Genomic DNA, 13989 nt, shown 5'->3' with positions numbered 1-13989 from the left:
GCTAATATATATTCTGTAATCTAACTATTCTATTGGATAATGCTTTAATAGGTCAGCTCCACCTTTGATTTCTAGTTTCTCACGTCTTTACCTTGCATATTCAGCTAACCACAAGCATCCTATTGTTGTATAATGGCTACAGTCAAGGATATAGTGCCCATACAAGGGGACAGTTAGCAACATTCATGCAACATCAACAGATCAGACTAGCTGAGTTTGATGCTTCCCAAGAACTTCTTCAGCCATCTGCAACATGTCTACGCGGCCCTTGTCACGTAACCAATCCTCCACAAGGGACAGAGGCAAGAGCCATCAGCAAAGTCATGGAGAGCTTGGCTCTGCCAAGTGTGCCTCCAGCTTGTCCACACCTTTTCCCTCTCTCATCTCCAGCACAGTCTGTCCTGGGCTGTCCCATCCCCTGTGCCTCTTGCCCTGCGAGCTCTGCTCCTTCACCCGCCTGCCCCACCTTGCTGTCCCCTTCCTCTCCTGACATCTCTGTGTCCCCCCTGCCTCTGCCTTGGCACACAGAGCATTGAGCTGATCCAGGCTCCTTCTGGGGGATGTGGTGTTCCCCAGCATGGGCCTTGCAGTGACAGTTCTTTCTTCTGCTCTCCACTCCAGGCACCCCCAGCTGTACTTCGGGCCATTCTTTCTTGCCCAAGCTGTTTCCCAGTGTGAAGAAAAGCTCCACCATGCCCAAATCCACCCTCCAGGCACTCCCAGGATCCTCCTCTACTGCCAACAGTCTCCACAGCACTGAGCCTTGACCCATCAACCTCTGCAGACTGGCCATCCCTTGGGGTCTTTAAACCCCATCTTGGGAGAGCTTTGGGAATTCCCCATGGTGACTGAGATGGCTGAAGGTCATATCATCATAGAATCACAGAATTATTTTTTTTTGTTTGGAAGGGACCTCTCATGATAATCCATTCCACCCCCCTGCAGTAATCAGGGACACCCTCAACTAGATCAGGTTGCTCAGAGCCACCTCAAGCCTGACCTGGAATATTTCCAGGGATGAGACCTCAACCACCTCACTGGGCAACATGTGCCATTTTTCCCACTATTCTCATGATGAAGAACTTGTCCCTAACATCCAATTCAAATTTGCACCCATTGCCTTTCATCCTATCAATCCAGGCCCTTGCAAGCAGTCCCTCCTCAGGCTTCCACTAGGAATCCTACAGGTACTGGAAGGTCCATTGTGCTCCAGTCAGTACCACACAGGAGGATAAAAGAGAGGAAGGAGAAAACTCGTGTTGAAACTGAGGGGATTCCACATCTCTGCAGTGGTAGGTTGAGAGCATCTCTGCTCTCAATACTGAGTAGGAAAGGAGAAGTCTGCCTTACAGAATATTCAGTACTCTTGAGTGTGCAAACAGAAGGTTCTCAGGAGCAGCCAACATTGGTTTACTAAGGAGAAATCTTTCTTGACTAACCTGATATCCTTCTACAAAGGGATGACCAAATGGGCAGGTGAAGGGAGAGCACTGGATGTCATATACCTTGATTTCAGTAAAGCTTAAGACACTGTCTCCCATAACATCCTCGTAAGAAAACTGAAGAAGTGAGGAACAGATGATTGGACTGTGAGGTGGATTGGTAACTGGCTCAACAACAGAGTTCAGAGGGTTGTGATGAGTGGCACAGAGTCAAGTTGGAGGCCTGTGGCCAGTGGTGTTCCCCAGGGATCAGTACTGCGTCCAGTTTTCTTCAATCTCTTCATCAACAACCTGAATGAGGGGATGGAGTCTACCCTCAGAAAGTTCACTGATGATCCAAATCTGGGAGGCTTGGCTGAGACACCAGGAGGCTTTGCTGCTCTCCATGGGATCTGGACAGCCTGCAGAGCTGGGCAAGGGTGAACTTCCTCAAGTTCAATCAGGACAAGTATAGAGTTCTGCATCTGGGTAGGAATAACACCAACCAGCAGTGCAGATGAGGGGACATCCTGCTGGATAAGAGCTCCACAGAGAAAAATCTGGAGTCCCAGGAGACATGGGTCAACAATGGGCCCTTGTGTCCAAGAGGACCAATGGTGTCATGGGGTACATTAGGAAAAGTGTGTCCAACAGATCTCAGGAGGTTTTTCTACCCCTCTACTCTGCCCTGTGAAACCACACCTGAAATACTGGATCCAGTTGTTCAAGGGGCAGGAATCTAGTGGAGAGTGGGAAGGGCAAAAAAAGGCATAGGGTGCACTTGGCCTTTTGCAAGCCCTTTGCCATGCTCTACCATTGTCCTGTTGTAGCCAGACTGGTGATGTCTGGATTGAAGAGGTGGGTGATGTGGTGGGTGGGAAGTTCACGAGATGATGAGGGTCACAGTGCCATCAGGGATCCAAAGTCCTCCTGGCAAGCAGTGACAGTGCCTCAGTGTCCAGAACTTGTGCCAACACTGTTTGTTGTCTTTATAATCCACCTGTGGGTTGGGACAAAAGGCACTTTCAGGCCCTTTGTGGATAAAGCCATGCTGGGGAAGCCCTTGAACAACCTCATCTGGTTCATCCTGCCTTGAGCAGGGCACTCAGACAAGGAGATGTTCAGGGGTCTCTTCCAGCCTGAGGTATTCTGTGATTCAGAGTGATCTGGAGGGTCATGGGAATGATCTGTAGGAAACATAAACCCCATGTTCAAAAAGGGAAAGAAGGAAGATCCAGGGAACTCCAGGCTGGTCATTTACACCTCTGTACGCCGTAAGGTCATGGAGCAGATCCTCCTGGAAGCAGAAGAAAAATGAAGAGGTGATTTGGTATAATCAACACAGCTTCCCCAGGGGAAAAACGTGCCTGACAAACCTTGTGGCCCTTCTATGGGAATATCACAGCATCAATAGACAAAGGAAGAGACACCAAGGTCAGCTACCTGGACCAGAGCAAAGCCTTTGACACTGTCCCACACAAGATCCTGGTCTCCAGCCTGGTAAAAGATGGGTTTGATGGGTGGATGGATGGATGGACCATGGGTAGATAAAGAACTGCCTTGATGGCTGCACCCAAAGTGTGGCCACAAGGATGATCAGAGGGCTGGAGCACCTCTCCTATGAAGACAGACGGAGAAACTTGGGGTTATTCAGTCTGGAGAGGAGAAGGCTCTGAGCAGACCTCAGCCTTCCAGTACCTGAAGAGGGCTACAAGAAAGCTGGTGAAGGATTTTAGGATGTCAGGTAGTGATAGCACAGGGGAGGAATGGATTCAGATTAGAGGAGAGTAGATTTAGGTCAGGTCTTAAGGTCTTAAGAAGAAGTTCATCACCATGGGGGTAGTGAGACACTGGCACAGGGTGCCCAGAGAGGTGGTGGAAGCCCCATCCATCCCTGGAAGATTTTAAGGTCAGGCTGGATGGGGCTCTGAGCAACCTGATCTAGTGGGAGGGGGGTTGGATAGATAAAACCGGGCTTACTAGAGAGGAGCCTGGAAGTGGCACATCAGTACCCACTGGTCAGCTTGGGGTTTACACTGGCTTGGGCTTTAAACTGAGGCACCTTCAGGGAGAGATCCAAGATGGCAATGATCACCCCACCATCACCACTACAACTGATCTGGGATGAAACCAAGACAGCCAGAGTAGTGTAAAATGTTCCTTGGCTGCCTCCTTAAATAGGAACCAAAGGATCAGCCTCCTGAAGTGTATGGGTACAAACACAAGCAGCCTGGGAAATCAAATCAAGAGGAGGAACTGGAGCTCCACGCCCAGTCAGGTAGTTATGATATCATAGGGATAACAACTGAAACATGGTGGGAAGGGTCACAGGACTGGAGGATCATGACAGAAGGCTATGGGCTGTTCTGTAAAGACACAGAAAAGAGAAAAGCCTCAGAATCACCTCCTCAGACACCCAGAGCTTTTGCCAGCTGTGCTACTCGAGCATTTCAAGCACACCCAATCCAAACACAGCTCTCACAGCAGCCACAGTGCCTCTGCCATCACATCTTCAAGCAGGGGAAAGGAACCACTCCGAGAGCTGCAGGGCAGAGGAGAGGAGCAGCTGGGAGCAGTCCCCGAGGGGAGAGCAGTGCTGGAGCAGAGACACCTTCCCCTCTGGGGAAAGGAGAGAGGAGAAGGGAGAGAGACTGAGGGGCTGGAAACTCAACTGCACAGCTGGCATGGAACAGCCCTGCTGGAAAGGAAAAGAAGGAAATTTAGACACAGAGAGACAAAAGCCATCTCACCTTCCTGCCCCTTTCCCTAGCCACACTCCCCTTGCTCAAATGTTACTTTTTCTAAAATTTTATTTTTTCGGTTAATAACTGATGTAATCCTTGTACTGAGTGCTCCTCCATGAGCTGCAGATACACATCTGCCCCTCCGTGCTCCTCCATGGGCTGCAGGGGACAGCTGCCCTCTCCCCACAGCCTGCAGGGGAACTTCTGGTCTGGCCCTTCCTTCATTCACTGACCTTGGGGTCTTGTGGAGGGCTGGCAGCAGGCTTCCACCTCCTTCTCCATGGACATCTTGGGCATTTTCTGCCACAGACGTTCCATGGTCACCCAGAGGGCAGCTGCTGACTCCTGAGGGAGGTGCTCTCACAGATATGGGCACCCCAGGTCTCCACACCCCTTATATGCCCCCAGGGTCACCATGGAGACCCCCATGACAATGGTGTCCAGGCACCAGGCCCTGCATCACAAAGCCCTGGTGGTGGCTGTGGAGACTCCCAGGCCTGGAACTGGCTGGGACTATGTCACAGAACAATGGAATCATGGAATGGGTTGTTTTGGAAGGGTTCAAGATCATCTAGTTCCAACCTAACCCATTCCATGGTTCCATGATCCCACTCAACTGAAGCTTACCCTGCCACTGTCCCCATGGAACTCACTTCTTAATCCCACCCACAGCATCAGCCTCACTCAGCACTTGTGTCTCTTGGAGCTGCTCGAGGATGAGCTTCCCGTGCTCCTCCTGCTCCATGATCCTACAGATCATTCCCATGACCCTCCAGATCATTCTCAATCACAGAATACCTCAGGCTGGAAGAGACCCCTGAGCATCTCCTTGTCTGAGTGCCCTGCTCAAGGCAGGATGAACCAGATGAGGTTGCTCAAGGGCTTCCCCAGCGTGGCTTCATCCACAAAGGGCCTGAAAGTGCCTTTTGCTGTTGCAGCAAGCTCTCCTCTTCGGGCACACAGCTCTTCTCCAGACCTCTCTTGCCGTCTCTCTTCCCAGGCCTCTCTCTGCTTCTGGGAGCATGCCTTTTATTTTGCCCTTCAGCCCCACCCATTTCCGGCTGGGGCAGGCCCTAATTATTGGGCACAGCTGGGCCTAAGCTCCCAGTTCATTATCGGCGACAGCTGGTGACTTGTGGTTCTCACTACATTTTGTCCCACCCCACAGAGGGATTATAAAGACAATAAACAGTGTTGGCACAAGTTCTGGACACTGAGGCACTGTCACTGCTTGCCAGGAGGACTTTGGATCACTGATGGCACTGTGACCCTCATCATCTCGTGAACTTCCCACCCACCACAGCACCCACCCCTTTTCTGATTTCCTTTGTTCTCCTCTTCTCCCAGTCCCAGGCTCAACAACTATCTGTGTGTCCTGAGGGGGAGAGGCTGTGGTGTCTGCAGCAGGAGCAGCAGCAGCGTTGGCTTTCTCAGCAGCAGCAGTGTCTGTGGGGAGCAGCTGCAAAGTAAGCAAAAGTACAAGACAGAAAATTACCTTTATCCTGCCCCAAACCAGGACACACCTGGTTTGGTTTTCAGCTGTACCTTACACTAAGCAGAGGTCTGCAGAAATAAAAGGATATCCCCTTAACTTCAGAATGACTGACAGTGTGGTATGCTGTGACATAAAGAGATATACCATAGATACAGGAAACACAAACTAGCAAATAGACTGGAAAACCTGTTGATGAGGTCCTTTGTTCCAAGTGCTGACCACGAAGGGATGGATGCTCTCTGGTTGGCTGTGGGACCCGCTGGGAACAGGACTCCCCCAGAGATTTCTCTGCAGGGACCAAATGCTTCCACAAAAAGTATTCAGGAGTGAATTCTTTTCTCCATAAGAGAGCTTAATGGCAAAGCTGTCTGTGCCTTAGAGCTTGCTGCCTGTTTCTTGAAGAGCTGCTCTCTCTGAGGATATCCAAATTCCTCTTTCTGTCTGACAAACAGGAAAGTCCTGTCCCCCTCTGCAGGATGTGTCTGTCGGGTGCTGGTCAGGCTGCAGAAGTCATTCTGTGCAGAGGCAGCACAAGTTTTGACTGGATCCCCAAAGGGAGATGGTGAGATGAGTGTTTGCTGCTGTGAGTTGTGTCTGAAGGAAAGGAAGGGAGCAGATCAGAGGGCTCGGTGTGGAGCCACGTGTGACAGCTCTAGAGCAGAGCTGCCATGAAGGCTCTTTTAGAATGAGGCTCTGAAACTTGAGTGGCGTCAGAAAGCACTGGGAAGAAATACACTGTCCATGTGCTTTCCTTAGGAAAATGAACCCTCTGGCCCACAGCATGGAACTGGAGCAGAACTCTGGCACTCCAAACTGAGCCATGCCAGACACGCAGCAAAGGACATGAGCACATTGCTCGTGCCCAAGTGATTTCTGGAGCAGTCTTTCTACTTCCAAGGCCCTTTGTGCGCTCTTGAAAAGCAGGCTAGGTTTTTTGCTTCAGAAATATGAGGGTTTTTCTATTCCATTTCATAAAACAGGTGTGCAGAAAATGAAAAAGGGTAAAGAGGAGCACGTTTGGCAGCAGCAAGAAATAAGAGTCAGAGACTGATGAAAATTTTAAAACCAAAATCCAAACCAATTTATTTACAAAAATTACAAAAAAGGAGAGGGTGGGGAGGGGAGATGAGGGAAGGGGAGGGGAGGGGAGGGAAAGGAAGGGAAGGGAAGGGAAAGGGGGAAAGTGGGAAAGTGGGAATGGGGGAAGGGGGGAAGGGAGAAAGGAGAGAGGGGAAGAGGAGAAGGGGGAAAGAGGGAAAAAGGCAATGGGTAAAGGAGGAAAGGGGGAAAGGAGAGAGGGAGAGGACTACGCTGGAGAGGAGTGGAGAAGAGAGGGGGAAGGGGAAGAAAGGGGAGAGGGAGGGAGGAAGGGGAAGAAAGGGGAGAGGGAGAGGGAGAGAAAAGAGAGGCAGAGGGAGAGGGAAAGGGGAAGGGGGAGGGGAGGGAATGGGAGAAGAGGGAAAAGGGAAGGGGGAGAGGGAGAGGACTATGCATTAAAAAAACCACCAGGGAAGGGCAACAGGGCTGTCATCCATCCAACAGACTCAGAACATTTATTCAGACTGACAGAAACATATTTTCATGTCTTCTGATCCATCACAAGATATGGAATAAGCTCCCAAAGATGTAGTTGAAAGTTCATCAGTGTCTGGGGAGAAAAGAGACAAGATTCCTGATGTTACTTTTACAGGACAGAGGGGTAAAGAGGTCACTGTCAGAACATTACGGCTACAAAGCCAGAGCTGAACACTCTCTGTCATTAAAAGAAGACAGCAACAGAAGGAAATGGTCTCAGGGGCTTCCTGCAAAGCTGTGACTTTGGAGGAATAACTACAAAATAGGTGCAATTCCCCCTTGGACATCACGGAACATGTTTGATGCCATGGATGACAAAAATTCAACTCCTCTGACTGAACACTACTGAGTCATTTTTCTCTAAGAAAAAGGATAACGTCACTGATTATCCTCTTCTTGCCTATTCAAAAAAAAAAAAAAAAAAAAAGACTGCAGCAAAGGAGATACAAACACAAGCAATGAGTAAGGGACAGCAAAACCCAAGAAATAACAGGATTTCTGTTATGGGTCTGTGCTGGAGAAGTGATGGCTCAGGGCTATGAAACTCTGTGGGGCTCCTTTTCTGGTTGGGACTGAGGATTAAGTCCAGGGGAAGATAACTTCACCTGAAGCCAAGTGTATCTGTGGGGAGGAAATGTGTCAGTTTTCTTTTTCTTGTGTTTTTTGGGGTGTTTATTTCAGGCAAGCACTTAAAGAGCATTTTGTAAGCAGAAAGAATCTGTGTAAAGAGAGCAGAAAAAAAACCCTGTGCTTAGCAAGGAATTAAACAGCTTTCAAGATGTTCTTTTTAAGAGCAGAAAAAAAACCCCTGTGCTTAGCAAGGAACTAAACAGCTTTGAAGATGTTCTTTTTAAGAGTTAGGAGCAGTTATATTTTTCCTACCTCTAACATGACACCTTACCTTGTTCTTCATCTTACCATCTTCTTCTTACCAACTTCTTCAGAAACGAACTCATCCAGTTCCTGCTTGTATCCAGAAAATATCCCATTAACAGGAGTGCAACATCCTAAAAAATTCTAAAACCTTCTTCCAATCCACACAAAACCAGGCAAAAACTCCAAGGGCCAAAGAAGTGAGGCCGTAAACCAGCAGAGTGGAGGGAAGGGCCCTCTCTCCAGGACTAAAGGGAGAGCAGTGACCAAATTCACAGCTCCTCCAGGAGAACCCCATAAAAACCCAAATGCCTCCTACACACATTGGATCTTCTACATTGAAGTATAAAATGAGATTTATTGCAGATTTATTAAAAGCTGTAATAAATGATTGTAATGTGTGTTTATGAATTTGTATTCCTAACCAGACAAATTCAGAGTTAAACTGAGAAAGAAGTAAATATGGGGCTAGACAAAGCAATTGAAACGTCATTTTCCACAAAAACAGTATAAGCAACACAAGGCCTTCACGAGACTAACTTCTGTCTCGGCGATAATTGAAGCGTGGGTCTTGTTTTTAAAACAAGGCACTGCCAAGGCTAAGGAGGCACCAGAAGAATGCGAACATCTGTACAGAGACAACATAAAAATGCCACAACCAGCAGATAAGGGAAAAATTATGACTAGGGTCTAATTTTACTCTGTAACAAGATAATGAAGTCGGCAAAAACAAGAAAGATAAAGCATTCAAGTTTGAGGAAAACTTCTTACTTCATCTAAAAAAACCCCCCAATGGCCCCCCGGTATCTCCCCAAGAGAGGACTCTGCCTCTTATGAATATTGTAATAACATGATGTAATCCCTATGAATATATATGTAAACCCACCCCTTTTTAATATTCACAGAATTGTAATCAATATAAAGTAATTTTAGAGTTTTAGAGGTGTGCGTGAGTGGAGCGGAGGCTCCCCATGCACCCAGCGCTGTTTTGCTCACTGCAATTTCAACTTTATTAGTTAATTAAACCATTAACAGAATACTGAGTCTCGGGCATTTTTAACAAAGCTTAGCTGGGAACATCCTATGGCATCATTTTGGTTTCTGGGCACTCTTGGAAAACAGCCCTCAAACCCCAAACTTTTCACCCCTAGCACACCTAGATGTTGTGTTGGGATGAGGAGGAGTTACACCATGAGTATTCCCTGCAAATGACTTGTAACTTTAGGCTAAAAAGCACAACCTTGCTTACAGATGCTCTTCAGCAGTAGCTGAGGATGGGATTTCAAAATGTTTACCTTGTCTGCAGAAGACGAAATCCTGTTCATCAATGGTTCTGCTCCTATGGGTGAACTGGAGATGCTTCCTACTGGACTTCTGTTCAGAACCAGACTGATGCCAGGATCTCCCAGGTGAGTTGAATGGTGAACTGGATTTGCAGCCACTTCTACGTGTGTTCTTTTATCTTCCACGAAGCTTTCTCTTGGCTTTTCCTTTTTTTTTTCATCAGTTCTGAAACATTCAGACCCAAAGAATTATCTCTGGCAGGAACAGATTAGGAATGACCAAACCCATTTGACCTGAAGGGTTTTGGGGAGCCTGTATCATAGCAGTCAAACCTGCAAGAGTTACCGAGACTTGGGATTGCTCAGCACTAAAGTTTCAAAGCAATCTGTGAACGGAGTTTGCTCTGGACTTTCGGGACAATTTCATCTACCTTGGATTCAGCCTCTCCCAACTATTTTTCCAAGCCCAGGTTGGCTTCCTCCAGGTTCCTGCAGCGCCTTGTAGCAACTTCCAGTGAAGCTTCTGCCACAGACAGCTTTTTAATTTCAGCTCTCTGACATTAAATGAAATGGTTAGATGAGCATGAAAAAAGTTATAAAGACACGAATTCTGCCTTTAACTTATTTGATTATACAGTTACAACTGCCTTGAATTTAAAAAGTAGGAAAATTTTGCCTGCCACCAGCAGTCAGCACCTCCAAACTATCAGCAGCAGCTCACAGAGATTTCTGTTTTCTAATACATAGAGAAATAATATACTATATATTATAGATAATATTATACTTTTTGAACAATACGCCAGCATACACTGAACCATGTTATTTTCTTAACAAAAATCAAAGCAGTCTGTTTGATGCAAGAGCCACAGGTTGACTGCAGATATTCCTCTGGTGACTAAAGGCAGGACTTTGTATGAGATGGTTCCTGGGTCTGTTTCTGCATTCTACAAAGAATTAAATTCATACATTAAATTAAATGAATATTACTTAAATTAAAATAGTACATTAAATTAATACCAAGTTAATTTTAGAGTAACAACTTTCATAAATCTGGACAGGCCCTCCTTTCCTCCAGCCACCCACCCAACTACCATCTCCCAAAGGACCCTGGAAGGGGGCACTAGGAATACAAAGTTTTTCCCAGGGGAAAACCATTGACAGCACTGCTGGAGTTCTTCCCCCTCTTCCCTCTTCAAGAAACTGAAAAATGAAGAATAAGGTGGTTATCTGACACATGGAGGTATTCACCTCACTCAAACACTCTGGGGTTGAGAGGAAGAAAGAAATGGAATTTTAAATCACTCTGCACATCACTATTCACAGACAAACAGCACACCAGTGTCTAATTACTCAACAGGACTAGCTCCTGTTTTCCAGAAAATAAAAATTAACTAAATGGGTACAGCAACTTTTAAACCTTTGCTCTGCCTGGGACTGGTGGAATTTGAAGAAAAAAGCTTCAACTAACATTCTAATCAGTCTTCTGACCAGTTAATTAGCCTAACACAGCCACAAAGAAGAAATTTAAAGACTGCTGCCCATCACAAAATAGAGAAGAGAAAGTTTAGTGGCTGAAATCGACTCCCTGAACACTCTCTGCTGTCCATTTGACACACAGCTCTGATATAACACACTTAAAAAAACTAAAAGAAGAACAGGTCCCAATCTAGAGTTCATTTATATTAAAAAATTAATTCTATGGGACACAATCCTGGCAGTAGACACGGAGCACACAAATCACAACAGCCTGACAAGGCCAAAAAGTAACAAATCAGCACATTCACAAAGCTTCTTGTGCTGCTCCTCCTGATGCCTGCACTGAAGTCACCAGGGAGCACAGTCAGTGGTGACAATACAAACCACCTCAAGAAAAGGCCACATCATTTCCTCTTGAGCTCCTCCATAGTTAAGGATCCTACCTCCTCTGTCCACAGCAGGTGCACCCCAAAAAATTGGAGCAGCTCCTGCCTGCTCAGGAGTGATGACTATGCTGGTATCTTCAGCATCACACTCAGGAGCTTCTCCTGTGTTCTCCTTGTCTGGCTTTTCTTTTATCCCTCCAGCAGCTCCTGCCTGCTCAGGAGTGATGACTATGCTGGTATCTTCTGCATCACACAGAGGAGCTTCTCCTGTGTTCTCCTCGTCTGGTTTTTCTTTTATCCCTCCAGCAGCTCCTGCCTGCTCAGGAGATCCAAGTGCAGAAGCAGGAGCTTCTGCTGTGTCCTCTAGTTTTGCCAGGTACAGGTACACCATCCTTGGTGCAATTACACAGCACCTGCAGGATGGGCAAGGGATCAGACCCAGCCAGCACGGGTTTAGAAAGGGAAGGTCCTGCCTAACCAACCTGATCTCCTTTTATGATCAGGTGACCCGTCTGGTGGATGAGGGGAAGGTGGTGGACGTGGTCTACCTGGACTTCAGCAAAGCCTTTGACACCGTCTCCCACAGCATTCTCCTGAAAAAGCTGTCTGCCCGCAGCTTGGACAGGAGCACCCTGTGCTGGGTTAAAAACTGGCTGGAAGGCCGGGCCCAGAGATTGATGGTGAATGGGGCTGCATCCAGTTGGCGGCCAGTCACCAGTGGTGTCCCCCAGGGATCAGTGTTGGGCCCAGTACTGTTTAATATCTTTATCGATGACTTAGATGAAGGGATTGAGTCCATCATCAGCAAATTCGCAGATGACACCAAGCTGGGAGGAAGTGTGGACCAGCCAGAAGGCAGGAGGGCTCTGCAGAGGGACCTGGACAGACTGGAGAGTTGGGCTGATTCCAACGGGATGAGGTTCAACACGGCCAAGTGCCGGGTCCTGCGCTTTGGCCACAACAACCCCATGCAGCGCTACAGGCTGGGCACAGAGTGGTTGGAGAGCAGCCAGGCAGAAAGGGACCTGGGAGTCTGGATTGACAGGAAGCTGAACATGAGCCAGCAGTGTGCCCAGGTGGCCAAGAAGGCCAATGGCATCCTGGCCTGTATCAGAAACAGCGTCGCCAGCAGGTCCAGGGAAGTGATTCTGCCCCTGTACTCAGCCCTGGTGAGGCCACACCTCGAGTACTGTGTCCAGTTCTGGGCCCCTCAGTTCAGGAAGGATATCGAGGTCCTGGAACAGGTCCAAAGGAGGGCAACCAGGCTGGTGAAGGGACTCGAGCACAGGCCCTATGAAGAGAGGCTGAGAGAGCTGGGGCTGTTCAGACTGAAGAAGAGGAGGCTCAGGGGAGACCTCATCGCTCTCTACAACTACCTGAAAGGAGGTTGGAGCCAGGTGGGAGTTGGTCTCTTTTCCCAGGCGACTTTCAACAAGACAAGAGGACACAGTCTTAAGTTGTGCCAGGGAAGATTTAGGCTGGATATCAGAAAGAATTTTTTTACGGAGAGGGTGATCAGCCATTGGAATGGGCTGCCCGGTGAGGTGGTGGATTCTCCATCCCTAGAGACATTTAAAAAGAGACTGGATGTGGCACTCAGTGCCATGGCCTAGTAACCGCAGCAGTAGTGGATCAAGGGTTGGACTTGATGATCTCTGAGGTCCCTTCCAACCCAGCTAATTCTATGATTCTATGATTCTATGATACTGACTTACACTGCACAGAGAAAGAGAGGAAATAAAGTTGGTAAAAAGAACCACATGCTGGCACAACAGTTAACACCAATTTATTATCTCCCCTGCAAATATTTATAAAAATTCATAAACTCCTCAGTATTTGTTAAGGGTAATACACACAGAACTCACTCCAGCATTCTCTGCAGTCACATTCACCCTATAAATGCACATTCCCACCTTCCAAGTTACTAACTCCTGCTCAGAACATTTTCTCAGCCTGCCTTTTAGGCATACATAACCACCTGAGAGAATCTCAGTGCTAACCAAAAGCCCAGGTGACAGAATTGCTCTGGTACCCCCCCTTTCCACCCTCCCAAAGGAAGATAAAAGGGGAATAGGGAAGAGAGACTTGAAGACTGGAAGAGGTTTAGTGGAAAAGGAAGAGACAGAACACGCAGGATGAGGAACAAATCTGCAACTCTATAGGGAAGAGAGACTTTAAGGTGTGAAAATAAGACTGGAAGAGTTTACTGGAAGAGGAAGAGACCACATCACTTATTCTAATCATAAAGTTCAAAGTTTACCGTAAATGGCCATGGAGATCAGCATAATCCACAGCTATCCTCCCATCTTTGTCTTCATGGGAAAAATTGGCTCCGTGAGAAAGGAGAACGTTGACCAAATACATCTCCCCAACAGAAGCAGCAATCATGAGTGGGGTTCTGAAAGATTCAAAACATGCAATGCCATGGATCATTTGACACAGACACAGTCATTATTTTCATTCCTGCTTGCTCTCAGAAGAAGTATTTTCCCCTTCCCTAACAATGAACACATTTGGATAAACACTCAAGCCAACCAAAGTCTTAGCTTTCCTGGACCCCCTCCTCCTTCTGAACCCCCTCCTCCTTCCTGTACCCCATCCTAATCCTGGACCCCCTCCTCCTTCTGAACCCCCTCCTCCTTCCTGTACCCCATCCTAATCCTGGACCCCCTCCTATTCCTGGATATCCTCTTATTCCTGGACCCCCTCCTCGTTCTGGATCCCCTCCTCTTCCTG

The 13989-nt window shown here is 47.6% G+C and overlaps 2 long non-coding RNA genes across 5 annotated transcripts; both read right to left on the bottom strand.

The window, feature by feature from the left end:
• Positions 1–3737: 3737 nt before the first annotated feature.
• Positions 3738–4670, bottom strand: LOC139787696 (uncharacterized). The gene is made up of 2 exons (XR_011722682.1): positions 4399–4670; positions 3738–3787 (listed from the first exon to the last, which is right to left on the bottom strand). It is a non-coding gene; the product is annotated as an uncharacterized lncRNA (long non-coding RNA).
• Positions 4671–5522: 852 nt separating this feature from the next.
• On the bottom strand, positions 5523–10457 carry LOC139787946 (uncharacterized). 4 transcript variants are annotated; one of them, XR_011722734.1, is made up of 4 exons: positions 9823–10457; positions 9404–9617; positions 8137–8198; positions 5523–5624 (listed from the first exon to the last, which is right to left on the bottom strand). It is a non-coding gene; the product is annotated as an uncharacterized lncRNA (long non-coding RNA). The 4 variants fall into 4 exon arrangements; XR_011722731.1 differs by lacking the exon at positions 5523–5624 and adding an exon at positions 7186–7308 and having other exon boundaries at positions 9823–10455; XR_011722733.1 differs by lacking the exon at positions 5523–5624 and adding an exon at positions 7645–7856.
• Positions 10458–13989: the final 3532 nt, after the last annotated feature.

Source organism: Heliangelus exortis, chromosome 27 (assembly GCF_036169615.1).
Source record: "Heliangelus exortis chromosome 27, bHelExo1.hap1, whole genome shotgun sequence".
NCBI classification, from domain to species: Eukaryota; Metazoa; Chordata; class Aves; order Apodiformes; family Trochilidae; genus Heliangelus; species Heliangelus exortis.
Note: the sequence above shows the minus strand (reverse complement) of the source record. Positions and strands in the feature narration are given on the sequence as shown.